Source organism: Berghia stephanieae, chromosome 15 (genome assembly GCF_034508935.2).
Source record: "Berghia stephanieae isolate SIO BIC M18660-M18661 chromosome 15, UCSD_Bste_1.3, whole genome shotgun sequence".
Classification (NCBI taxonomy): Eukaryota; Metazoa; Mollusca; class Gastropoda; order Nudibranchia; family Aeolidiidae; genus Berghia; species Berghia stephanieae.
Window position 1 is genome coordinate 3,663,259 of NC_088374.1, and position 27,879 is coordinate 3,691,137.

The 27,879-nt window shown below is 38.6% G+C and overlaps 2 long non-coding RNA genes across 2 annotated transcripts; one reads left to right on the forward strand and one right to left on the reverse strand.

Annotated features, from left to right (window-relative positions):
- The first annotated feature begins 542 nt into the window (after window positions 1-542).
- Window positions 543-2,951, forward strand: LOC144960528 (uncharacterized). The gene is made up of 3 exons (XR_013642867.1): window positions 543-681; window positions 1,672-1,851; window positions 2,182-2,951. It is a non-coding gene; the product is annotated as an uncharacterized LOC144960528 (long non-coding RNA).
- A 3,420-nt stretch (window positions 2,952-6,371) lies between these two features.
- On the reverse strand, window positions 6,372-25,971 carry LOC144960655 (uncharacterized). The gene is made up of 4 exons (XR_013642904.1): window positions 25,840-25,971; window positions 14,562-14,674; window positions 13,958-14,034; window positions 6,372-8,256 (listed from the first exon to the last, which is right to left on the reverse strand). It is a non-coding gene; the product is annotated as an uncharacterized LOC144960655 (long non-coding RNA).
- Window positions 25,972-27,879: the final 1,908 nt, after the last annotated feature.

Genomic DNA, 27,879 nt, shown 5'->3' on the forward strand with positions numbered 1-27,879 from the left:
GGGCGGATGTGACATCAGAATATTAAGTCCTATTATTGGTTCTCAGTATAGTAGTATATCAATCAGGTTATAAACTGTTAAGTATACGCCTAGTGTTGTGTGTCGGTGCGCTATATCCGGCTGGTGGATGTTGTGACCATTTTACATAAACGCGTAGCATCCACAGAAAGAATAGATAGTATGCGCTTGGCTAGTTAACTCATAACGTTGCCATCCGGAAATAAAACGGACCAACAGACAAACACAAAGACAGTGACTTCTTCAATCAAATGTGTGGGTCGGCGTTGCGAGTGTGTTTATGGTTTGACAAGTAATGTAGTGTTTTTATGCACCTCCACTGACGGTGTATCTTAACGAATCGTTTTTATACACCTCCGTCACGCATGCGCATCCATCCCAATTTCATCAGCGATATTGTGTTTCTGTATTGGCTACGCTTATTTGTACTACCACTGCAAATAACGCCAGAGCTTATTTGTACTCTTACTAAAAATAGAATTTGCGTAATTACTAAAAATATAACATTTTATACGGATAGAACTGCACAATGAATTATCTGGAAGTCAAAAAGTGACCACTTCATCTCATCACAATCACATTATAACTATTATTACAAGTTGATTTTGACGGACTTTGGTAATTCTTCACTCTTTTCAAGTCACAGAATACTCAGTTTACAAGGTAAGCATACGAAATGCACATTTTAATTCATTTCTTATTTTTATAACTAAACATGCTTTGGGGTTGTGTGTTTGTTGATTGTGCATCAGCTGACGACACATTTGTCGCTACCGCGAATTACTTAACTTAATTACTTTATTTTGTGAAAAATAACAATAACAGGGCTTTAAAAAATTAAAATACTAATTCCCCCCCCCCCAATAATTTAAATCATCCTTCCATGTCAGGCGATTAAAACCAGGTGTTTCAATGTTCGATCCCCAGTCAAAAGGTTGCTAATTTTATCACGATCAAGAGGTTTCGAGTACTCACGACATTCCAGGCTCAGGGTCCTTTAAAAAAATACTTTTCATTCAGTTATTGTTATTATCTTTATTATGGCCGACACATCGTCCATACTTTTTCAAAACTTTTTTTTTTTTTTGTGGGGGGGGGGGGGGGGGCTGTTTTTTTTATATCGGAAAATTGGGTTTTGTATGTTATGTTCATGGAGAGAGAGAGAGAGAGAGAGAGAGAGAGAGAGAGAGAGAGAGAGAGAGAGAGAGAGAGAGTAATATTTTATTTTATAATAATAAGATATCTGTAGTGGTAGTATTATTAGTAGTTTTGAAATGCCTATGATGATGACAATGTGAGATAATTATATTAGTGTGATTATTTTTATTATATTTTTAAAAATTACGTACGGCTATGTCGTAGTGGTATGACACTCGCTTTTGGACCGGAAGGTCCTGGGCTCGAGCCTCGCTCGGCGCATAGTTGAACTCTTGGAAAAGGCACTTTGCTCACTTTCTCTCACCGGACTCAGTTGTAAAATGTGTACTTGGCCATTAACTGCGTTGTCTCTGTCCGAAGTAATTGTAATATCGCCTAACAGACGTTATGTCCCGTTCAACATGCGAAGTGTTGCTGTTATAAACTTTAGCATTGGCATGTATGTGCCTATTTTGCTGTGGTGAATTTAATTTAATTTTTTGTTTTCATCGACAGCTAACATGAAAGAACACTGTTGACGTTACTGGTGTCCTGACAATCCATAAAGATGCTGGCTCAAGGGCTATTCTGGCAAGGTGTGTTGAGGCAAACCTTTGCCTGTGGCAAAACTCATCAATCAGCAAACCATCATCTGGGCCAGCAGACCAGAGTGTCTGCATGTACTTTTTGACAATGGTTAATAATGTTTTCAAATCTCCATTGCGCCTTTACATTTTTTATTAGTGATCAATAAAATAAATGCTCATTTTTCTAAATGAAAATGGCAAAGCATCATTTGAATTGAATTACTACTGAATGTATTAACTTAACGACAGACTATAGTTTGTTGCCAAGAGTTTTGTTCTATGGATGTAAAACCAATGAAATTTCAAGTGTGTTGGTGTGAATAATGATCATTTTTTAAAAATTGCTATGTCTTTGACAAATGCATTTTATGACAATAATGCCATTTCCAAAAATTGCTAATGAAATGTGTCTCTTTTTTATTTCAATTTTTCCATCCAGAGCAGGATCAACCCTCTTTGTGGAACTACAAAAAAAGTGGTGGCAAACAAGTAGTGTTGACTTTTTCTGTATTGAGGCGAAAGAGATTTTTTATTCCAAGGGTTTGGGAAAGCAAATTGCTTTTTATTCAGAGCTAGTGCACTATTTAACTGTTTTATTGTCTAAAATAGAATTGATTTTGCAGTTCAACTTGACTAGATATCTAATTTTATACGACTTGTCTCTCAAGTAGAATAAAAAAATGAAAAATGAGGATAGCGTGCCATATCATATTTTGAAAAATCATTTAATATATCTAGAAATCATCTGTATAACCTATTGTATACAGTAAATAATTAGGTTTTGTGATTATAATGATGAATTCATAAGGTATGACATCATATTTGACCACAAAATTATTTTATCTCTGGGCGTAAAAAAATCAATTTTACAGCATTTTTTTTTTATCTAAGGGGTATGGGTTAGTGAACCGATTATAATTTTTTTTAGACTTAGATCAATCTACAAAATTTTCGTTTTCTTGTCCTATTACGGTCATATTTTGAAAGTTTGATGGATCATTTCTTTTAGTTGTCTGCAAAATCAGCCTTTTAACTTTATGTCAAATTATAGAAAAAGCTTGCGCTTTCTCAAATGTCTGTTTTATGGCATTTGTCTGATTTTCTAGCAATCCTACCTCAATCATTTTCCTTTAAATTATCTTCAAATTTATTCAGAATCTTTTCTATGATGTGTTTTACATCATGATGTGCGGGTGGTTGGATGGGAGCATCACCTTGAATCATATACCTATGATGTTCGCATGGGTGTACGATCCGATAGTGATGTCGTTTCTTCTTCTCTTTACTAGCCTATCCTGCTTCTTTGGTTTGTGATTGTATTTTTGACAGGGGATATTTTTTTTCCTGTAAATCCTCTGCCTGTTTGTTCTTGGTTATTTATAATTTAGCTTATGATATCTTTAGGTTATGATTTTGATTGACATTTGTACTATTTTTGTTAGATTGCTTGTTTTTTTGTTTCAGCGGTCTCTCATATAACCTCAATTGTGTTGGAAGAGACCTAAAGCAACAAACAAACAAAAAAAAACATCATGATGTAAGTGTTTGGGGGTAAATTAAAATTTAGCAATTTTATAAATTTTAAAATTCATTTGTTCCTGTCGATCCGCGCTAAATTTTCAGTTGAAATCAAATAAAAATTCTAAAAAAATTATTCCAAGAGTTTTCATGATATAGCTATTTATGAAAGAAACATTGTGTTTAAATTTGAAAGAAATTTATATGCTAGTTTTTGGTGCATCTATGTTAGAAATTTTAGGGTTTTACGTCTAATTTTAGCTTATGTTGCCCCTTAAAAAAGTTTTTTTTTTTTTAATTGTTATTTTTGGTGTTTAGCATCAAATTATACATTACATTATTAGTTCATGAGATATAATTAAAGAATTTTAGAACTATAAAGCATATTTGACCACTAAAGTAATTTTTTGGTGAATAACAGCAGATATTAAATTATTTCGCAATTTTTTTTCTTAGAGGTATGGGTTAGCGAATCGTTTATAATTTTTTTCAGAATTTGATCAATTTATAAAATATTACTGTTTTCTTGTTCCATATTAGTTATACTTGATGAATGTTGGCCTTTGCATAATTAGCTTTATTATCAAATTAAAGACAAATTTTTCATTTTCTCAAAATTTCATTGTGCGTCATTCTCTGATTTTCTAACATTCACATCTGGATTGTTTCCCATCAGATTGTCTTCAAATTTGGTCAGAATTTTTCTTATGATGTGTTTTGCATCATGATGGTTGGGTTTTGGGCTAAACAAAAATTTAGCAGTTTTATGAATTTTTAAATCAATTTTTTTCCTGTCATGTCACACCAAATTTTCACTAAGAAATCGAAAAAAAATTCTGAAAAATTTATTTTCAAGACTATTGCTAAACCTATCCATCTTGTTGTAAGAAACATTTTGTGTAAATTTGGAAGAGATCTGTTCGTTGTTTTTTTTCTGCATCACTGTAAGAATTTTTGGGGTCTAATTTGAGCTTATATTGTCCCCCCTGGTGGTAGGGATTTGGTGGCTAATAGTATTAGCGCTGGTGTTAGGGACTCAGTAATAGCCATGTCGTAGGAACTCAGCGAGTAAAAGTGCTGGTTATAGGGATTCAACGAGTAAAAGCGCTGGTGGTAGGGACTCAGTGAGTAATAGCGCTGGTCGTAGGGACTCAGTGAGTAAAAGCTCTATGACTCAGTGAGTAGAAGCGCTGGTGGTAGGGACTCAGTGAGTAAAAGCTCTATGACTCGGTAATAGCACTGGTGGTAGGGACTCGAAGAGTAAAAGCACTGGTGGTAGGGACTCAGTGAGTAAAAGCTCTATAACTCGGTAATAGCACTGGTGGTAGGGACAGTGTCAGTGAGTAAAAGCGCTGGTGGTAGGGACTTGGTGAGTTATAGCACTGGTGGTAGGGACTCGGTGAGTAAAAGCTCTATGACTCAGTGAGTAAAAGCGCTGGTGGAAGGGACTCGGTGAGTAATTGCACTGGTGGTAGGGACTCGGTGAGTAAAAGCTCTATGACTCAATGAGTAAAAGCGCTGCTGGTAGGGACTGTTTGTGTGTTTATTTGTTTTTGAGGGTTTTACGGCGCTTGCAACACATTAAGGTCATATCAGCGCCAGTAAAAAGGAAGAAATGGGATAGTAAAAAGTTATAGAATTCAATTAAAGCACCCAAGAAAAGGTAAGACAAAGGGGAATTCGTTCAAATGGGAAACAGATGTAGATTCCAAGAGCACACCATCAAAGTACTTAGTTTAAGATCACCTAAAAGTCTCATCCAGACACAAGCACAGGTCCCGACTAAGAGGAATACACTCAAATGTTAACAAATCAAATATAATATGTAAATAAAACATAATACAGTACATAACAGAGAGATGATTTACAATGAAAAAAATATCATCTCCCAAAACTAACTATACATTCGACTGCTTCCCTCTCAGCCAGGGGATCCGGCCAGGACCAGGACAAAACCAAGTACAGTAGAACTCGGAAATAGCGAGTTCGACGGGTCCACTCCTGATTACTCGCTATTTCCGAGTTCTCGCTATTCCCGAGTTGCCAGGAAAGGTCACTCGGCCGTACAAAAATATGGAAAGACAATGTGTGTGTGTTTGTGCGTGTGTGCCGCGCGTGCATGCAAATGACTGTGTGTGGATAAAGTGGGGTGAGGGCGGGTTGAACACGGCCTTCGTTAACTACGTAATGATGGCCACAGGTTGAAGTTGATCCACCCCTTCCATTTCCATCAAGATTTCGTGTAGGTGTGTGTGCGAGTGTTTGTATGCACTAGGCATGTTTGATGAGGTAAGCAAGCGCATCACTCAATCACTGACCCACTGAAATGATGGTTCCACACTCCCCGCTCTCGCTGATCGTGTCGTTCGTTAAAGAATGCGACTCGCTGACCGATGCTGCGAAGTGAGGCATGTTGGCTGCCAGTGCTTACCTCGCGCGGCACCACATTGGGTGAATAATTGACCCCCCCCCCCCCCACACGCACACAAACACACACACCCAACCCCCACCCAAATTTGTTTCGTCTATTATGTACTCTAGACTAGGCTACTATGTAATATTACTCGTAACGAAAAATAAGAAAAGAAAAGAAGCTAGGCTAAAAATATTTAAATCGCCCTTGTCTGGTGTTTTGCTTTACTTCGTTCAAAGTCCTAAGCTAGGGCAGGAAATGCTCGTTATTTCCGAGTTGACCTCTTTTTCATACTCGCTACTTGCATGCTAATTTTATTGACTCAAATAAGAGAAAAAAACGGGGATTTAGATTTTACTCGCTATTTCTGAGTACGTTACTTTCATGTTCTACTGTAATCTCATTCCAAGACAAAGACAGAAAGCATGTTGGAAAACAGATATAAGGGGATAGAAGACACAGTATGAACCCCCCTGCCCACTATGGGAGGTCAGGAACCCCGCCCAGGTGGTAGGGACTGGGTGAGTAATAGCGCTGGTGGTAGGGACTCAGTGAGTAAAAGCGCTGGTAGGAATTCAGTGGTGTCACTGATTTTATGACATTAGAATATAAAGAAATTTACAACTACAATCAGACTAATGATTTTACAAAAGGTCCCCACAAAAGTATATCTTTAAATTATTAAACAAGTCTGTTGATTAAATTAAATTATAATTTTATTTTAAAAGATCAAGAAAATGTCAAAATAAAAATGAAAGTTTTGACAACCAAAATGTACCTATTCCGTAACATATAAAGACACACAAACAAATCTTGTCTTCTTGCTCCTCTGTAATCTTGACACAGCATTGCTCTGATATTTCGTGAAGATGTGTAGCATGAACACTACTTCACTCTATACCGATCACGACCCAACAAGTATTGAGAACAACCATGCTTCTCAAATTTGTTTTACATACAGGACTTTGCACTATCCTTTTGAATCTGGATAGAGACTTGACCGACTCAATTGTTAACGGGCACCTTTTTACTGTCACACTCTTTTATTGGGATGTGATATTACGACTTATAATGTCCCTTTTTATTTCGTCACTGACCGACCACCTTTGAAATTTTGATATTCTACAACACAGTGTTTGGTCTCCTGTGTTATATTTGTTTTATTCTGTACCGACCTGTATAACACAGTTTCTGCCTTCTCTGTGTTATATTTTTATTGGGACATATAGTAACAGATTTGCCTTCTCTGTACTATGAATTGGTCACCCGTTCACGGACTGACACAGTACAGTAGCCTGCACTATGCCTTGCTATCTTCCGGCCCCAAACGTACTTCACACAATCAACCCTGCATTATGTGAAGGATAGCTAGTGACGTTTGGCGACTGAGAGACGTTGTCATCACAAGATAGCATAGCAACAGGTTTGAAAAATACCAACTTGTGGTTGCCTAAAGCTAATATCCCATTGAGACTTAAGCTCGTTCTACAGTAACGTGACAGCCCCCACCCACGTTAAAAATTTACTTTTTTGGTGGTTTATTACATGAAAATAAATTTTACAAATGGTCAATGAGTAAAGGTATTAAGGGAATTCTGTATGAAATTTCCTGTGTAGAGTCACATTTGAAAAAATTCGCAGTCTAACTGTCTCTGTCGTGTCAAGGGCATCTTTATGGTCGCATGTCTCTGTTATCTGGAGTCCCTGTCTGGTCAGTCTGTGTGTCCATAACGTCTTTGGTCTCTCTGTCTGGTCAGTTTGTGTGTCCATAACGTCTGTGGTCTCTGTCTGGTCAGTCTGTGTGTCCATAACTTCTGTGGTCTCTGTCTGGGCAGAGTGTGTATTTATAATGTCTGTGGTCTCTGGTCAGTACGTGCATTTACAATGTCTGGTGTCTCTGAAAAGTCAGAAAGAGGGTTAGAATGGGGATTTGTCTGTATTAAGTCAGTCATGTCAACAATGTCAAAGTCTTTATCTTCAGAGACAAGAGTCAAAAATTGTTCCAACTGGAGATTCTTTGCAGAAACTGATGTTCTACCATAACTTGAAATAAGCTATTGATCCTGTTTGTCACTGAAGATACAATTCGATACAGTCCTTCCTGTGTATTTGTCACACGTCATACTGGTACAATGTCAGTTTCAGGTTGATCATGGATTTCCAGTCTTTCGCCCGCCATGAACCTCATCATCTATGCACATAATATTCACAAGTGGATACAAATATCGATTTACTTTGTATGTTGCATCCATAACAAACACATCATAAAAAAAATCGCCTCATTCTTCCCGTTACTTAAAACAAATACTCAAAACCAACATCCTCATTCACACTGAACTTTGTTACACCTCCTTCCTCCTCTATCTCTCTCAGTAATTCCTGTACCGTCTCACCGTCCGTCCTGTCAATATCAGTCTTGAACAATCTCCGCTGCAAATCTTCGACATCTTTAGGCAATACATTTTATCCTTGGCTTGATTGAATGTATTGCCTAAGTTGGGTTGTGGACACCTTTGTTTTAGCCATAGCCTTCACTGTCTCATTCACGAGGGGCAGGCGATTCTCCGGATAAAGTGGGGATGGCTAAATGTAAAAAGAAAAAATATTAAAAGTACAAAATTGTATGCAATAGCATTCAATTCAGACCTGCCAGCTAACAAAACAATAAAAAGCATTTTATTTTTTATTGACAATTTAAAGACAAAAATCTGCATATAACAGGGGTGAGAATGACTGGTCACAAAAAAGGAGGAAATTTTTCATCGTGAAGATCATGACCCATCCATGCGACCATAACCTATAAATTTGAATTTCACTAAAATTTACTGAGATGCGATCCAAAATTTGTCTCGCAGCAATTTCTAACACGACTCGGTGGAATTTCAAAAGTTGAAAGTGTAATTACAACATTTGGTGGTTGTAGCAGGGATGATGGTGGTTGTAGTAATAACAGTGGAAGGGATGATGATGTGGTGGTGGTTGTAGTAATAGCAGTGGTAGGGATGATGTGGTAGTGATTCTAGTAGTGCCGCGCTGAAGACCGGTCTGGACCGCGGTCCGACGGTCTTTTAGCTGTGAACCGAAGACCGGTCCCAGAGGGGAAGATCGGCGGCGGTCCTCACTTCTTATCACCTTTCAACTAGTGCGGGGCGGTCCTTGCAAGGACCACGGTCCTACGGTCTCGCGCCATAGCCTACTACTTCCCCAGCGATTCGTTGCTTCGGTTGCCTATCTTCCACCAATCACCACCCATCCCACTTAATTAATCGCACCCACCCCCCTTTGCCATACACTAAACGACACAGACGACCATACAGGCAGACGACCACCAACCTCCACTCCGCAAACCGCCCTTTCGTGTGTGAGATGGGGGGAACAGGAGGCGCACGCCTTGGACGATTCCATTATACGGGGTAAATTTCAAAATTTACTACACCATAATGATCGCAATGACAATGATCTATGGTGAAGGCATGACCCCTCTTCTCTAATGGGTTATTGTTTGAAATGTATGTGACTACAAAAGATGTGTGTGTTTGTGTGTGTGTGTGTGTGTGTGTGTCGAACCTAGCAAGTAGCAAATCCGATTTTTTGTTTTCTTTTGTCCATCTCTTGTCACCACTCCTTTCTATCGCAGTGTTGTCATTTAAAATAATACAATAATATTAAAATTTCGTTTGGTGTTTTTACTAATCAAATAATATGAGTTTCATTAGTTTCTTCCTTCCAAAAAACCCAGTTATAACGTCTGAATTTTAAAAAAGTCCAATAGAATATTTGGGGACCCCGATAGCTCAGTTGATAGAGCACTCTCTTTATACGCAAAGGGCCAGAGATCGATCCCGGGTGCAGTCGATTTTTTTCTGAATCCCTGTCTACTCAGCAATGAATGGGTAGCTGAGTTTGTTAGATCTGGCGAAAAGTCACCATCGACCCCTCTTATCACCTCATCCACCCCCTCTTATTATAACTTCACGTCTCTCTCTTACTCTTCAATGCTCGCTGCCCTCTAATGTGTGTGGTGGGGGGGGGGGGGGGGGGAGGGGGGGGTAGGAGTTGCGTGTGTGTATCAACGCCACGAACAACTCGATCAACGCCTTGGGCGATGCCATTATCTCCGTTAATGGGGATAAATTTCAAATTTTATTAAATTATCGAAGTAACAATGAAGTACGGTGAGCAAATAAAGAAGGCATCACCCCTCTTCTCTAATTAGGTTACAATTTGAAATGAGTGTGACTACTCCGTGTGTTTTACTCCTGTAGGCCACGGTTTTCATCGTGTAGCGGTCTTTAACGGTTCAAGAATGAACGGACCGGTCCTAGGACCGGTCCTTGCGGTCTTCATTTCCCAAGGACCGTAGGACCGTGGTCCTTAAGCTTGCCAAGGACCGCCCCGCACTAGATTCTAGTAGTAGTATGGATGATTGTGTGGTGGTGGTTGTAGTAGCTGTGGTAGGAATGATGATGTGGTGGTAGTTGTAGTAGTAGTGGTGGTAGGGATGATGTTGTGGTGGTTGTAATAGTAGTGGTGGTAGGGATGATGGTTTGGTGGTGGTTGTAGTAGTAGTGGTGGTAGGGATGATGTTGTGGTGGTTGTAATAGTAGTGGTGGTAGGGATGATGGTTTGGTGGTGGTTGTAGTAGTAGTGGTGGTAGGGATTATGTTGTGGTGGTTATAGTAGTTGTGGTGGTAGGAATGGTGGTGTTGTGGTGGTGGTTGTAGTAGTAGTGGTGGTAGGGATGATGATGTTGTGGTGGTTGTAGTAGTAGTGGTGGTAGGGATGATGGTGTTTGGTGGTGGTTGTAGTAGTAGTGGTGGTAGGGATGATGGTGTTGTGGTGGTTGTAGTAGTAGTGGTGGTAGGGATGATGATATGATGGTGGTTGTAGTAGTGGTAGTAGGGTTGATGATGTGGTGGTAGTTGTAGTAGTAGTGGTGGTAGGGATGATGGTTGTAATAGTAGTGGTGGTAAGGATGATGTGGTGGTGGTTGTAGTAGTAGTGGTGGTAGGGATGATGATATGATGGTGGTGGTAGTAGTGGTAGTAGTTGTAGGAGTAGTGGTGGTAGGGATGATGGTTGTAATAGTGGTGGTGGTGGTAGGGATGATGTGGTGCTATTTGTAGTAGTAGTGGTGGTGGGGATGATGATATGATGGTGGTTGTAGTAGTGGTAGTAGGGTTGATGATGTGGTGGTAGTTGTAGTAGTAGTGGTGGTAGGGATGATGTGGTGCTATTTGTAGTAGTAGCGGTGGTAGGGATGATGTTGTGGTGGTGATTGTAATAGTAGTGTTGGTAGAGATGTTGATGTAGTGGTTTTGGTGAGTGTTTTTTTATTCAGTGATGATAATAGCAATTGTCAAAAAGGAGGAACATTTCTCGGTCTATCGATCAAACACAAGCAAAGAAACCTAGTAGTTAGTCAGCTTATAAATACAACCCAAGAATCTCTCAAATTTAAAGCCATAGTCAAAAGGTAAAAAGGAAAAAGATTAAACTAAGCCAACCACCATTGCTTTGTTCTAATATATCATCTCTAAATACCAGATGATTTAATGTGGTTGCGAAAGAAAGAGAGAGAGAGAGAGAGAGAGAGAGAGAGAGAGAGAGAGAGAGAGGGGGGGGGAGGGGGAGGAGGAGAGACTTCTTTACCAGAATAACTTATGTATTGACCTTTTGAATTCTATATCTAAAAAAAAAAAGAAGAAGAAGAAAAGTGAAATAGAAAGAAAGGCAAAGGGAGAGAGAGAGAGAGAGAGAGAGAGAGAGAGAGAGAGAGAGAGAGAGAGAGAGAGAGAGAGAGAGAGAGAGAGAGAGAGAGAGAGAGAGAGAGATTTAAAAAGCAATAGGTACACACAACAAGGGGAAAAAATCCAGACCCATTTGTCCCTCCCCTTCCCCTTCAACCATCAACTAACTAATCAAAGAACACTACCTACTGGTCTTCTGTGTCTATTGTGACATCTGGTGCCATACTGTCTGGCCCAACGTCATAAAAACGGGACCGTCACTAAATTTCACGAGACTGAGCACAGGTGTCAAAATATGACATATGACATAATGGTGATTTTGTGGTTTTGAGGAAAATGTTTGACACGGCAAATTTGAAAAAGGAGGAAATGTGATGGGATGGGCGGAGATAAACTACCATTTAGGCGGAAATCCGCCTTTAGGCGGAAGATTCTCAGCCCTGATATAAACCCATAATGCATGAGTTGTGTTTGTCACTCTAAAATACTTGAATGAACTAAAATGCAACAGGCGCTCATCAAATTCAAGGGTTAGGGAGCGTTCACATATTACGTCATCAAAAATTTGCCCTTTTTAGACCCCCCCTCCCCCAAGTCATCACTTGTCATCATTGACCTGACCCCCCCCCCCCCCCCAACAGATGATGACGTCATCTAATTTAATAAAAACTAAAAGATAACTTTAATTTCACAATATTTATTATTCATTTTTCAAACCATAAACATTGATTATCAACGTTTGATAAAACACATTCAGACATTTTATTAATTTCAGAAACTGTTGATAATTTATGTTTTACGATACAATGGGGACATAAAATTTAAATTTGCAAAGATAAAATCTAACAAACATTATTTAAATTAGGCTACTTGGTGCAGGTGCTATTTAAAAAAATTCAGAAAGTGTAATTTAAAATAGTATAGGAGGCAAATTATTTTATAGCATATTAGTCTTTTAGTGGAATGAATTTCTGTTTCAATTTCCAAACATAAAATTAATTGATTCAAAAATGTTTCTGCCTTGGACCTCTGGCAATGTACTATAAATAGTATCATCAATTTCATCTTCATCTTCATCATTTTCTCCCATTTGCTGTTCTTCATGTATGCCGCATTTTCGTGAATGGTCTTTCATTGCTGTGATCGAGGAGTGATACAATGAACATTTAGGGCAAGTTCGCCTTTTGAGAAGTGATACCCCTTTCCCATTTTGTTTCTTGAGAGATGGGCAATACTCATCATAGCAATTTATCTTTAGCTGTTTTGAAAGGAACAAACTTTGAAATAGGCTTAATTTGCCTATGTTTTGATGACATCATCTTGGGTCTGACCCCCCCCCCCTCCCCCATGTCAACACATGTTAACATTTGGTAGACCCCCCCTCCCCCCCTAGTTGATGACGTAATATGTGAACGCTCCCTTAAATGAATGACTGCAGAATTCCCAACAAACGTCGCTTCATTGTCTTTGTAACATTTTCATGGCATACAAAAACGCAATAGAGTGGTCACCATTTATAATTAGTCCTCAGAAATCAAGCACTTATAACTGCATCGTACTCATAGTCAAAGTCAAATTTTATTTTGAAAAGTCTATGGACAACCATCAAATCTTAAAATTCCTTATCTGGAACAAAAAAAAAAAAAAACAAAGACAAAAAAAAAAAAAGACCCCAAAAAAATACCACCACCTAGATCTGCTTATATTGTCTTACAGGACTTAATAGCGCTTACAACACTATAAAAAGGATGATGATATGGTGACTGATTCAATAAATAGGGAACAGTAGATTTCACGAGCACCTCAAAGATGTACCAATTTTGACACTACCTCAAAGTCTCACCGAGACACAAGCAAAGGATCCTGCTAAAACATTTACATAATGCAATAATATTCAAAACCTATAACAGTACATAACAGAGAGATGATTTACAGTATAAAAAATCATCTCAAGAAGAAAGGTACTGTATTTGACTGTCTGCCTCCCAACTAAAGACCCCCGCAAGGACCAGGAAAAAAATGAGCAATCTTAATCCATAACAAAGACAGGGAGCAACATGGAAAGGGAAAACAAATATAAGGGATAGAAAAATGTGAACTCTCTGCCCAGAACCCTTCCAAGAAATTTTTTTTTTAATAAAAAAAAATACAAATTCTGGAACAGTCAATTTTGTCACAAGCTGGTCATCATCTCTCCATCTCAGTGCGCCACCTTGAATGTATCGTAATAAAATATGAGTTGGAATGGCTGTTGTTCTTTAAACATTTGGTCCTGGTGTCAACAGTGCATTTACCTAACTAATCTATTACTATATATTACACTCAATAGTGGGAGGGGGGAGGGACAATTAAGTACTGAAAATATAAAGTAACAAGAAAAGAAAAAATAATACATATTTATTAAAAAAAATTGAGTCTAATTGCGACTAAAAATAATTTGCGATTAATTGCTGTCAAGTGTAAAATTTTCGGCAGCGAAAAACTGCAGGGACAAAATGTCGATGGAAAATAAGTATAAAATGAATGAGTCTTACCAATTTATCGCATGGGTGATTTTCATGGTGGTGATTAGCCCCTGTAACCCTCAGAAGCCAGTATTAATTTCAGAGTCCTGCATGGTAAGAAAAACTTTTTATTACAAAATAATAAAATTATCCACTACATAGTATGATAAAATATTAATAGCGTTGTCACTTGCATACCTCAATTGTGAAGGATTTCAACATGCAGATTATAGAGCAATTGAAAATAAATCTTAATAAGACATTCAATAATAATACTAATCCAGCGCAATCAGATTTTTTGAACAAATCAAGTCTTTCACTTTTTAAAACTGTTCTGGTAATAGTTGAACTATTGTCTTGCTGCATTACATCGTGCAGCCCGCCCACTGAAGACTGTAAATGAGCTGCAGATAGGCACACATTGCCTCTTCCTCTGGATGTTTTAAAATTCAGAATCAGTTTGATTGCTTTATTAAAATTGTCTTGGCAATCAAGATAGAAAAGCTGATGGTGATAATTTACTTCCGAGTTATGCTGAAATATTATAACCTTGTGCATATAATATTTTCATTTTTTTTAAAATATGTAAAAGTAAAAAAACACCTCCTGCCCCCGTCCAAAAACAACCTCCTACCTCTGGTTAGGGCGAACTCCTTTGCTTGAAGTCAATTGCTTTTTGTCCTGCTTGCATTCATAGACACAAAAGTCATAAATTAGCCAACTTTCCTCAGGGTGATATGATGGAAGCTGAAAAACACGGAATAATATAAAAGATCATAACATAAATACCTAAATATTAAGTTTAAAAATTGCAATATTTTCTCCAACTGAGACAAAGGTGTTACAGTTCAGTACGTTAGAAGAATAAGAAAGTAAGTCGAGAGTTTTCTCGAAGAACTTAAATTTGTGACGCGGTACTCAAATCAGGGACTAGGTCAAAAGCTGAATGGAATGGCACAAATGGAAAGCCAAAGGCATGTTGTTTTCAATATTTAAAGTCAATAAAAATTCAAATTCTGTGCATTCTAATATGAGGCAAACAACTACAGACCACACTAAATTGAATTGTATTAAGTAAAAGGATCTTGTCACATTCAATCAAGCTGTCATTTGAGAAAAATTACTTCATTATAAATTGAAGTTCAGATCGCATGTTTGAAGCCGTATTAGGAAAATTCATGTATCTGTGTATAAGCCAAGTTTCATCAAAATCACAGTGGCAACGAGCGTCTAATATTTGCCACCAGATACACTCGTAAAATTTGAGTGTAGGCCTATTTAGCAAAATCATATATTAGGAATGGTTTATACTACATCATAAAGTAGCGCATGCCCGTCATCATCCTGCATCTTTTTTATATATATATAAATATTAAAAAAAGAATTGAGCTTTCATAAGCCGCAATATCTCCCAACATGCTCAAAGCACTTTACAAAGGATCCATGACTAGCAGCAACACGTAACAAGTAGAACGTTAGGCGATGTTTTTCTTCTGACAGACAACGCTCTTAGCGGATAGGAAATCATACACATGAGTACAGTGAGAGAATGTGAGTCCTTGATGAGGCTCGACCCCAGGACCTTCCAATCCGGAAGTGAGTGCCACACAGCCGCATATATCTTGGCTGTTCTTGAGAATTTGCCAAACACCTACAAACTAATTAGTAAAAAGAGGGGAGATGGGCAGAAATAGACAGACAGATACACACTCAGAGAGAGAGAGAGAATAATATCCGTTGCCTGTGGTGTCAGTCCGTTTAGGAGTGAGGTGGCGGAAGAAGTAGTCTAGCACTAGTACTTGGGTAGTAGTAGTAAGTAGTAAATAGGGGAGGTCTTCTGCACGTTCCTTGAGCTAAGGAAAGTATTCCTTCAACTAACCTTAAAATAAAAAATAAAACATTGTACATTTCCAACACTTGGACCTGCACTATGACCTATAACTAAAACTAACAGACAAAAAAAAAAACCCCCGCTAAGACTCCTCTCCAGTACCTTTCAATATTTCAAATTGAATTATAATGGCTGCGGAAAACTAAAACAATGGTCATATAAGGAAATTTACAAATCAATCAAGTTGTTCTACAGGTTTTAAAATGAAAATATGAAGTAACAAGATATCACTCTAACATAGTGACACCTAACTAACACTAGACATCACACCAGCAGCAATGCTGAGCGGAGTAATTTTACTTTTTTCACTAGCAACCAAGTTGCTACATTGGATTTTCTTTCTTTACTTTTTTTTTAGTGTTCTGCTAATGTGCAATCTACATTTAAAATAAAAAGTGGCATCTTTCATTTCTTCTAATTCTTAACAGACACGATTATTAAAACATGTCCACTTCACATCTCAACAACAGGGACAATTTTTTTCACTTCTTGAGGCAGTTTTTTCTTACTTCTTTTAAATTTCATTTTTTTTAAAGCTTCTTTATTGATTTGATTATAAGTTCTATTGTTCTTCTTTTATTATAATTTCATTGTCAATATCATTTTCATCAGCATACTTTTACAGTACTTTTACCATGTTATTCTTACGCTCTTACAGTTACAGTACAGCAGAGCGATACCTAACGCAGACCTTTAAAGTGCTACTAAATTTGAAAAATTAAAATAAAAAGTTTGACAAAAGATCCACAGTTCAAAAGCTAAAACAATTATAAAGTGAAACTACCTCGAGGCTCGAGGAACATCGGGGGTAAGGTCTCCCGCCCATACTGGGCACTGGGGGACTGGAAGTCTAGAGAGCTGCGCCGGTGGAACCCGTAATTTAGTTTCTTAAACGGTTCCGATCATTCAGGAGAGGAGTAGTACCTATCTAGTTGTAGTTATTAGTAGAAGAAGAAGAAGAAGAAGAAGAAGAAGAAGAAGGAGCATGTTCAGGTTCAAGTTCAACCCTCTTCTTAGTAGGCACTTGCAAGAATTTTTCAAAATAGTGGCTATGGGTATTAATTTAGCGTAGAAAAATAAAGGGGAGTGAAACATTAACTAGAGTGAAAAATTATCGCTCTGTCTCAACTGGTTAAAAAGTTATGACCGTTTATGTGGTGGAAAATCTCTATATAGCTTAATAGGAAAACGAAGTGGCTACCCGTACTTAAGGACGGGTAGACTGGCAGGCTAGACGTCATTAAGTACGGGGAGCATAGGAGTCTAGCCATACTTATTCTGGGGCCTTGACCCCTGGTCGTGTCAAAGGTCACATCCGGTAAGTCGACCGTGGTGGGCCGTGGCGCCAACCCATGATTGTTTTCTCCCGATTTACGAGCATCATCAATTTCAATACGTAGTATTTCAATAATGGCCATCGCTATTGGTGACAATTTTTCATCTTATCAACAATTGCCAAAATGCAGTTAAGCAATTGGAGACTGAGACTGACACCATTTTTATTCGTCAGGATTCTGTAAAGGTAAGAATTTGTCTTTTCTTCTTTTCTTTTAAAAAAAAATTCTCAGTCAAGGCTAGGACTAGGACAGTAAAAAGTATTCGAGCGGTGGCGATATTTATGATGAGATATAATATGAATGAATGAGAATGTAATTGTTTTGTAATATCAACACGCCTTACTGACTGGCGCGTGTGTCTTGTGTTCTGCATTCCAATGTGATCTTTATATGGATTAATCCTTAGATGATTTTATTTCTAGAGTACTTGTGTAACTGTAACTGTAACAACTGGGCTGGTGACTGGTGGGTAGTTTAGTGAGCAGCAGCAGTGGTAATGGAACTCAAATTGTGATCCACTCGCCCAGAAGTATAAATTGTTACTGCAAATTGCCGAGCACGTTGGTGGGGGGGGGGGGGGGGGGGGGGGGAGGCAGTAACTCTAAAATTGTGGGAGTTGGTAAACGTCCAGTTTTTGGCATTCCAGCATTAAGCTAATTAGTGGCTGTGACCCGATTTTTAGAACTTTGGAGTTGGATTGAAATGCCTCATGATGATGATATTGATAATGACAATGACATTGTGTCACATAGTCTGTAGATATACAGTATTGTCAAATAATGAAAAACAATAGGGTATTATTATCATTATTAATATTACTTTTTTTTCAATTTATTTATTATTATTATCATTATTATGATTAATATTATTGTTTATAATTATTAACTTAAGCAATGGCATTGGTATGTGCCATTTTCACTGCAGTGAATTTAATTAATTTTTTTTTTTCGACAGCCAACAGGAAAGAATTCAGTTGACCGTACTGGTGTCCTGACAATCAAGAAAGATAGCTGGCTCAAGATGTCTTGTGGCAATCTTATCAATCAGCAAACCATCATCTGTGCCAGCAGAGCAGAGTATCTGCAAGCACTTTTTGAAACTGGTTAGTATTGTTTTCAAATCTTCATAGCGTCCTTACATTTTTATTGGTGATCAATGAAGTACACTCGAGCACGGAAATTTCGAACAAGTTGGGACCACGCCTATTTGTTCGAGATTTTCGTGTTTTCCAAATTTGAGGATTTTAGGGAGGTAAATGAAAATGTGGGTGGTCTTGATAAAATTCTTATGATTATAATTCTCCGTTATTATGAACTCTGTCGAGAGTTGATAGTGAGACTATTCAATTTCCTTTTCTCGGCCAGTTCAACACAATTCGCGAAAAAAAAATTCAATGGACCACAAGGGAATGTCCAGTTTGTTTGAGATTTTCGTTTTGCCAATACTAATGTAATAATTGCCAATACTAATGTAATAATTGAACCAAGTTTGAGATTTGCATGCTCGGTGTAAATGCTCATTTTTCTTAATGAAATTGACAAAGGATTATTTGAATTGAGTTACTACTGCATTTATGAACTTAATAGAGTTTGTTGCCAAGAGTTTTGGCCTGTGGATGTAAAACCAATGAAATTTCAACTGTGTTGGTGAGAACGATGACCAGTTAAAAAAAATTGGTATGTGAATGATAAATTCATTTTATGACAATGATTTTAATTTTATAGCCATGTCTAAAATTGCTAATGAAAAGTCTCTTTTATTTCCATTTTTCAAACCAGAACAAGATCAACCCTCTTTGTGGAACTACAGAAACAACAGTCGCAAACAAGTGGTGTTGACTTTTTTCCTGGAGGTGAAAGAAAATTTTTCTCCTAGGAGTTTGCGAAAGAAAATTATTGCTTTTTATTCTGAGCTAGATCTATTATCACCATTCAGCTGTTTTCTGTCTAAAATAGATTTGATTTTGCAGTTCAAGTTGATTACATACTTATCTCACAAGCAGAAGCCTATTTTAAAAATTGAAAAATGAGGGTAGTGCGTCAAATCATATTTTGCGAAATCATATTTCGAGAATTTTTAATATATCAAGGAATCAACTGATAAGTAATCTGGTAAATAATTAGTTTTTCTGATTACAATGATGAATTCGTAAGGTATAAATAAACTCTGACCATAAAATGAAAGAGTACGTAAATATTTTAATTTTTCAGCATTTATTTTCTTAGGGAATGGGTTAGCGAATCATTTATACATTTTTTAGACAGATCAATCTACTCAATTTTCGTCATTTCTTGTCCTATGACGCTCATTATTTTGAAAATTTTATGGATCAGCTTATGTCGAATTAGTGCTTTCTCAAATTTCCGTTTTATTTCATTTTCTGATTTTCTAACAATCATACATGTCATTTTCCTTTAGATTGTTTTCAAATATATTCAGAATCTTTTTTGTGTGTTTTGCATCATGACGGAAGTATTTTGGGGGAAATTTAAATATGTAAGATTTTTTAATTTTAAAAATTGATTTTTTTCCTGCCGATAAGCGCCACAATTTCAGTCGAATTAAAAAACATATTCTAAAGAATTTCTTTTCAAGACCAGTGGTAAACTCTTCCATCATTATCTAGTTATTTATGTAATATACATTGTGTGTAAATTTGAAAGAAATTTATACGCTGGTTTTTGGTTCATCTATGTTAGCAATTTTAGTTTAGGGTTTTACATCTAATTTTAGCCTATAGGGTGCCTCTTTAAAATGTAAAAAAATATATTAAAGATGTTTTTTTTGTTTTTTTTTTTTTTTGGGGGGGGGGGGATTTTTTGTGTGTTTAACATCAATCACATTATTAGTTTATGAGATTAACTATAAATCATAATTGGCCACCAAATTATTTTTAAACAAATGAAAAATGGATGTCAACAACAACAAAAAATTCTAAGTGGTATGGGTTAGCGAATCAATTATATATTTTTTTTCAGAATTTGATCAATTTACAAAATTCGACTATTTACTTGTTCCATATATATTGATTATACTTTGGAATTTTGATGGACGTTGTCTGAAAAATTAGCTTGTTTATCAAATTAAAGAAAGATTTTGTTTTTTCTCAAAATTCCATTTTGCATCATTTTCTGATTTTCTAACATTCTTCATTCATATCTGGATTATTTTCCATCAGATTGTCTTCAAATTTGTCAGAATATTTCGTATGATGGGTTTTGCATCATGATGGCTTTGACTTTGGGCTAAACTAAAATTTAGTCGTTTGAATTTTTAAATTGGATTTTTTTCCTGTCGTTTCATGAGTGCCATATTTTCAATCGTAATCGAAAAACAATTCCTTAAATAAATTTTTCAAGACTTGCTAAACCTATCCATCATGATGTTGCTCTTGCTGTAGGAAACATTGTGTGTAAATTTGGAAGGTATCCGTTGGGTTTTGGTGCATCACTGTAGGAATTTATTTTTGGGGTGAGAGAATGAGTAAAGAGCCTTTTACAAGAAATCACTCGAACCCAGGACCTTCCGATATGAAAGCAAGTGTCATACCATAAGACCACATTGCTGCACATTTAATTTTTTTTATGGTGTGTGTTCGTCATCAAATTAGACCTCCTACCACCTAAAAACAACAGGGAATACCAATATTGGCATTGCAATAAACAAAACGGATTTTTGACTATAGGTCCCCCTTTTAAGGTGAAATATTTCCTAGCTCAGATGGTTTGTTTAAGCGGACTAGTGCGTTCCACTGTGGAATTCTTTTTTTTCATAAAATTGTATTCACTGTCAGTGGTGACATATAATTTTACTGCCTAGTTTTGATTTCCATTACACACTATCCCTACCACTACGCCAGTGCTTTTACAGACTGAGTCCCTATCATCAGGGCTATTACGCACTGAGTCCCTACCACGAGCGCAATTAGCCATTGAGTCCCTACCACTAGTGCTATTAGCCACTGAGTCCCTACCACCAGTGATTTTGTAGACATTGAGTCCCTACCATCAGTGTTATTAGCCACTGAGTCCCTACCACCAGTGATTTTGTAGACATTGAGTCCCTCCAAAGTGTTATTAGCCACTGAGTCCCTACCACCAGTGATTTTGTAGACATTGAGTCCCTACCATCAGTGTTATTAGCCACTGAGTCCTTACCACCAGTGATTTTGTAGACATTGAGTCCCTCAGTGTTATTAGCCACTGAGTCCCTACCACCAGTGATTTTGTAGACATTGAGTCCCTACCATCAGTGCTATTAGCCACTGAGTCCCTACCACCAGTGATTTTGTAGACATTGAGTCCCTACCACCAGTGTTATTAGCCAGTAAGTCCCTACCACCAGCGCTATTAGCCACTGAGTCCCTACCACCAATGTTATTAACCATTGAGTCTATACCACCAGTGCTATTTGCCATTGAGTCCCTACCACCAGCACTATTGGTCACTGAGCCCCTACCACCAGTGTTAATTAGCCTTTGATCCCTACCATCAGCCATTGAGTCCCTACCACTAGTGCTATCAGTCATTGAGTCCCTACCACCAGTGCTTTTAGTTTTAGACATTGAGTCCCTACCAGCTAGACACTAACTATAGACATTGAGTCCCTAACTAGAGCTATCAGTATCAGCCATTGAGTTCCTGCCTGCGACCAGTGCTATTAGACATTGTGTCCCTACCACCAGTACAATTAGTTACTGAGTCCCTACCACCAGTGCTATCCAGCCATAGAGACCCTACCACCAGTGCTATTAGCCACCGAGTCCCCACCACCAGCGCAATTAGTCATTGAGTCCCTACCACCAGCGCAATTAGTCATTGAGTCCCTTCCACCAGTGCTATTTGCCATTGAGTCCCTACCACCAGTGCTATTAGCCACTGAGTCCCTACCACCAGTGCAATTAGCCACTGAGTCCCTACAACCAGCGCTATTAGTATTAGCCACTGAGTCCCTACCACCAGTGCTATTAGCCATTGAGCCCCTACCACCAGTGCTATTAGCCATTGAGCCCCTACCACCAGTGCTTTTAGCAACTGAGTCCCTACCACTAGTGCTATCCAGCCATAGAGACCCTACCACCTGTGCTATTAGCCACTGAGTCCCTACCACCAGTGCTATCCAGCCATAGAGACCCTACTACCAGTGTTATGAGCCAGTGAGTCCCTACCACCAGTGCTATTAGCCACTGAGTCCCTCCCACTACCACCAGCGCTATTACTATTATTTCTATTAGCCATTGTCATTGAGTCCCTACCACCAGTACTATGTGCCATTGAGTCCTTACCACCAGCGCTATTAGCCTTTGAGCCCCTACCACAGCGCTATTAGCCATTGAGTCCCTACCACCAGTGCTATCCAGCCACTGAGTCCCTACCACCAGTGCTATGTGCCACTGAGTCCTACCACCAGTGTTATGTGCCACTGGGTCCTTACCACCAGCGCTATTGGCCTTTGAGCCCCTACCACCAGCGCTACCCAGCCATCAGGGTGAGAATGACTGGTCACTAAAAAGGAGGAAATTTTTCATCGTGAAGATCATGACCCATCCATGCGACCATAACCTATAAATTTGAATTTCACTAAAAATTTTACTGAGATGCGATCCAAGATTTATCTCAGCAATTTCTGATACAACTCGGTGGAATTTCAAAAGTTGAAAGTGTAATTACAACATTTGGTGGTTGTAGTAGGGACGATGATGTGGTGGTGGTTGTAGTAATAGCGGTGGTAGGGATGATGTGGTAGTGATTGTAGTAGTAGTGGTCGTATGGATGATTGTGTGGTGGTGGTTGTGGTAGCTGTGGTAGGAATGGTGATGTGGTGGTAGGGATGATGTTGTGGTGGTTGTAGTAGTAGTGGTGGTATGGATGATGATGAGGTGATGGTTGTAGTAGTGGTAGTAGGGTTGATGATGTGGTGGTGGTTGTAGCAGTAGAGGTGGTAGTGATGATGGTGTGGTGGTGGTTGCAGTAGTAGTGATGGTAGGGATGATGGTGTGATGGAGGTGGTAATATTAGTGGTGGTAGGGATGATGGTGTGGTGGTGGTTGAAGTAGTGGTAGTAGGGTTGATGATGTGGTGGTGGTTGTAGTAGTAGATAATGTGATGGTAGTTGTGGTAGTGGTGCTAGGGATGATGGTGTGGTGGTGGTAGGGGTGATCTGGTAGTGGTGGTGGTAGGGATGATGAAGTGGTGGTGATTGTAGTAGTAGTGGTCTTAGAGATGATGTGATGGTGGTTGTAGTAGTAGTGGTGGTGGGATGATGATATTGTGGTGGTTGTAGTAGTGGTAGTAGGGTTGCTGATGTGGTGGTAGCTGTAGTAGTAGTGGTGGTAGGGATGATGTGGTGCTATTTGTAGTAGTAGTGGTGGTAGGGATGATGATGTGGTAGTGATTGTAATAGTAGTGGCGGTAGAGATGTTGATGTAGTGGTTTTGGCGAGTGTTTTTTTTTTATTCAGTGATGATAATAATAATAGCAATGTGTCAAAAAGGAGGAAAATTTCTCGGTCTATCGATCAAACACAAGCAACGTGTAAAAATAACAGGAACATAGTTTTGTATTAGTATTATGTAATATATTACATTTACTAGTATAAATCCATTCTTATCATTAGATATAAATTTACTTTTTGTAAACATTTAATGAATTTGTCCTTTCCACATGTTGTTATTCAAATAAAAGGCCAGAAAGTATTGTTTTGTTTCGATTTTTACTTTATAAAGCAGGCTACAGTATCTTTGTTACCGAAACCTAGTAGTTATTCAGCATATAAATACAACCCAAGAATCTCTCAAATTGCCAAAGGCATAAAGAAAAAAGATTAAACTAAGCCAATCACCATTGCTTTATTCTAATACTGTATATGATCTCTATATACCAGATGATTTAATGGATGGTTGCGAAAGAAAGAAAGAGAGAGAGAGAGAGAGAGGGGGGGGGGGGGGGGGGGAGAGAGGAGAGTATTCTCTGCCAATATAACATTTTGAATTCTATATCAAAAACAGGGGGGAAAAGGAAACGAGAAATAGAAAGGAAAAGGGGGGGGGGTGAAGAGAGAGAAAGAGAGAGAGAGAGAGAGAGAGAGAGAGAGAGAGAGAGAGAGGGGAGAGGAGAGTATTCTCTGCCAATATAACATTTTGAATTCTATATCAAAAACAGGGGGGAAAAGGAAACGAGAAATAGAAAGGAAAAGGGGGGGGGGGGGAAGAGAGAGAGAGAGAGAGAGAGAGAGAGAGAGAGAGAGAGAGAGAGAGAGAAAGAGAGAGAGAGAGAGAGAAAGAGAGAGAGAGAGATTAAAAAGGCAATAAGTACCTACAACAGAGAAACAAATCCAGACCCATTTGTCCCTCCCCTTCCCCTTCCACAATCAACTAACTAATCAAAGAACACTACTGGTCTTCTGTGTCAATTGTGACATCTGGTGTCATACTGTCTGGCCCAACGTCATAAAAACGGGACTGTCACCAAATTTCACAAGACTGAGCACAGGTGTCAAAATATGACATAAGACATAATGGTGATTTTGTGGGTTTGAGGAAAATGTTTGACACGGCAAATTTGAAAAAGGAGGAAATGTGATGGGATGGGCGGAGATAAACTACCATTTAGTTTTTAGGCGGAAGATTCTCAGCCCTGAGCCATAGAGCCCCTTCCACAGTGCCAGTGCTATCCAGCCATAGAGCCCCTACCACCAGTGCTATCCAGCCACTGAGTCCCTACCACCAGTGCTATCCAGCCACTGAGTCCCTACCACCAGTGCTATTACCCATTTGAGATAGAACTAAATTGACGTCACTCAGTTCTTTATTATCGTTTTTAGCCATTTTTTAAATGATTAGTTCTCATTGATTGTATCAAGACAAAACTATAAAAGGTTGAGGTTACACATCGATTAGTAGAGTGGTATTATCACGGAGATCAGTTTTCCCAAATAATTCCAGGTGATGGGGAAAAAACATCCGGTTAAAAAAGGTTTTGACGAAATATGCAGTGAAGACATGCGAAGGCAAAATATGCCACCGCACATAATAAATAATCTACCAATCCTTAAGTACGGCTAACTAAGCAATCTACACGACATATCATTAAGTACGGCTAGCCAGCCAGTCTGACTGTCATTAAGTACGGCTAGACTGGTAGGCTAGACGTACTTAAGTACGCCTAGACTGGCAGGCTAGCCGTCATTAAGTACGGCTAGCCTTTTCCATAGGAAAAAATGTGACAAAAGCACAGCATCCCAATCCCAATGGATAATCACGTATAATTCAGAAACAGCTTCAGATACAACTTTCAAATTTTTACATGTGGTAAATAAACATCTCTGTAATACATTGCAAACAGAAAATGAATTATTTTGAGAAAGAAAAGTATAGTTTAGAGCTGAGACAGCTGAAATCAAGGAAAAATAGATCACGACATGCAAATGAATGGCCGATTGGAATTTTGGAAAAGTCAATAATAAAATATTTATTCACATGAAGATAGACCAAATACACCACTGAATCGGCGTCATTTAGTTGTTCACTTTGAACTTTTCAAAATGAAAATAGACCTCATACAAGCAAAGATATGAACTGACAAATGTTTGAGGTGGTGTACTCTTCTTAGTTGATAGAGTGAGAATGACGAGAAATGAGTTGCCACTTAATTAAGGAAAAAAATTGTCGTATCTAGTTTACTTACCTTCTTTGTTGACTTTTTAATAAAAAGTACATTATTCTCATTTTCGAATGTTTTCAAATTGGAGAAAAGATGAGAATGTCTCGTTTACCGAGATGGCCATTTTTTTTGCTTCACACTAGTGTTGGCCCAACAGTGTTGGGTTATTTGATCGCTTTTACTCGATCGACGACCGAGCGCCAAGCCACGAGTCAGTGCTCGATCTCAATGCCGGAAGAGCGAGTTAGTAAAACGATCACTCGATCGTAAAACGATCAAGCGGGTTGTGAGCTTGAGACGATCTTGACACGTGAGACGAGCTTGAGACGATCAGGATTCGAGCGAGCGGAGGGGTAACGAGTGTTTCGAATCATTTCAAATTCAAACGATCACAGTTTGCCATCCGATACCAATCGCCAATGTTTGCACACGGTAGTCTGTGGTTCTTCCACAGCCCTCACTCCTTGTCAGATGTTAGTGTGTCTGGGTGGCAGTGGCAGGGAAATTCGTATAGGTGTATCACGCGTGTGTGACAAGACTTCATTAAACCTACTAAAGTTTGACTATCACACACACACACACACACATACACACACTAAGGCTATTTCTATGACACACACGCATCCCTCTATCAATGAACACTCCTACAGTAGTGCGGCTATGTGGTCTAGTCATGACGTAACTATAGGTAGTACTCTAGTCGACCATGGCTCTCGTGCATTATAATGGTCTAGTGGTATGACACCCGCTTTGGGATCGGAAAGTCCTGGGTTCGAGCCTCGCGCTCGGTGCATAGTTGAGTCTTTGGACAAGGCTCTTTACTCACATTCTCTCACCGTACTCAGGTGTAAAATGAGTACCTGGCCGTTAACAGCGTTGTCTTTGTCTGAAAAATTGTAATATCGCCTAACAGGCGGCATGTCCCGTCCTACATATTAAATGTTGCTGTTGACCGGGGACCCCTTTACAAAGCGCTTTGATCACATTTAGTGGATATTGTAAAGCTCAATTTTTTAAAGTAAAACATTAGCTTTGAATATGGAATGTTTCAATTTTAGATGCCTGTGTATTCTTTGTTAGTTCCCATCATCATCATCATCATCATCGTCATCATCATCATCATCATCATCATCATCATCATCATCAGGGGCAGCGGTACGGTCTTTGGTTGGCACCCGAAAGGTACCGAGTTCGATCACCCGCCGCTGAGTGGTCTTGAGCAAGTCACCTTGCCCTAACTAAATTTGCGGCGCTGCACTGCGGCTATCGATTGGGTTATTCCAGTCTTCCCTTAGAATAGACCCGAAAGACGAATCTCCCCTATGGGATGAATAAAGGGAATTATGTTTAATTTATTTATCATCACCATCATATCAGCGGGATCATCATCATCACCACCACCACCACCACCCTAATAATAATGGATAAAATAAATATCAACACATTTCAATGTAATAATCAATCTAAAATCAATCAGTGCTCCTAAAAGACCCTTTGATTTCTTTGTCTAATTCGTTCCATACTTTTGGAGTCCCGACAAAGAAAGATTTTCAGCTAACTATAGTTTATATATGGGAATATTAATCAGTCGTTTATATTGGAATCGGAGTTGTCTAGCAGGTGTATTAGTTCAAAGCGCATTTCCAAGGATTTACCATGCTCAATGAACTTCACAATATTTTATTTAATTTATTCCTCCGGCACGCCATATCGACCATACATCCATTTCGTACAGTAGGTACCGATCGCTGTTTGGAGTCTTTTTGTATTAAAGCTCTTTACAATACCCGTCATTGCTTATAAGATAAGAATACATTCACACCTGAGTCAAGTGCCTGACACACGGACTTAACGTCTGGATCACAATTTTCAACAATCACTGTCACTCATCCGGCCATTGACAAGGCTTGATTTTGTGACAAGAGACACCGTACCACTGAGCGACCGAACAAATAATCACCATCTGCGCCATCGTCATCATCATCATCATCATCATTATCATCATCCTCATCACAGCCGTAACAGCCAGCAAAACCACAATCATCATCTTCGGGTCCGGTCTAT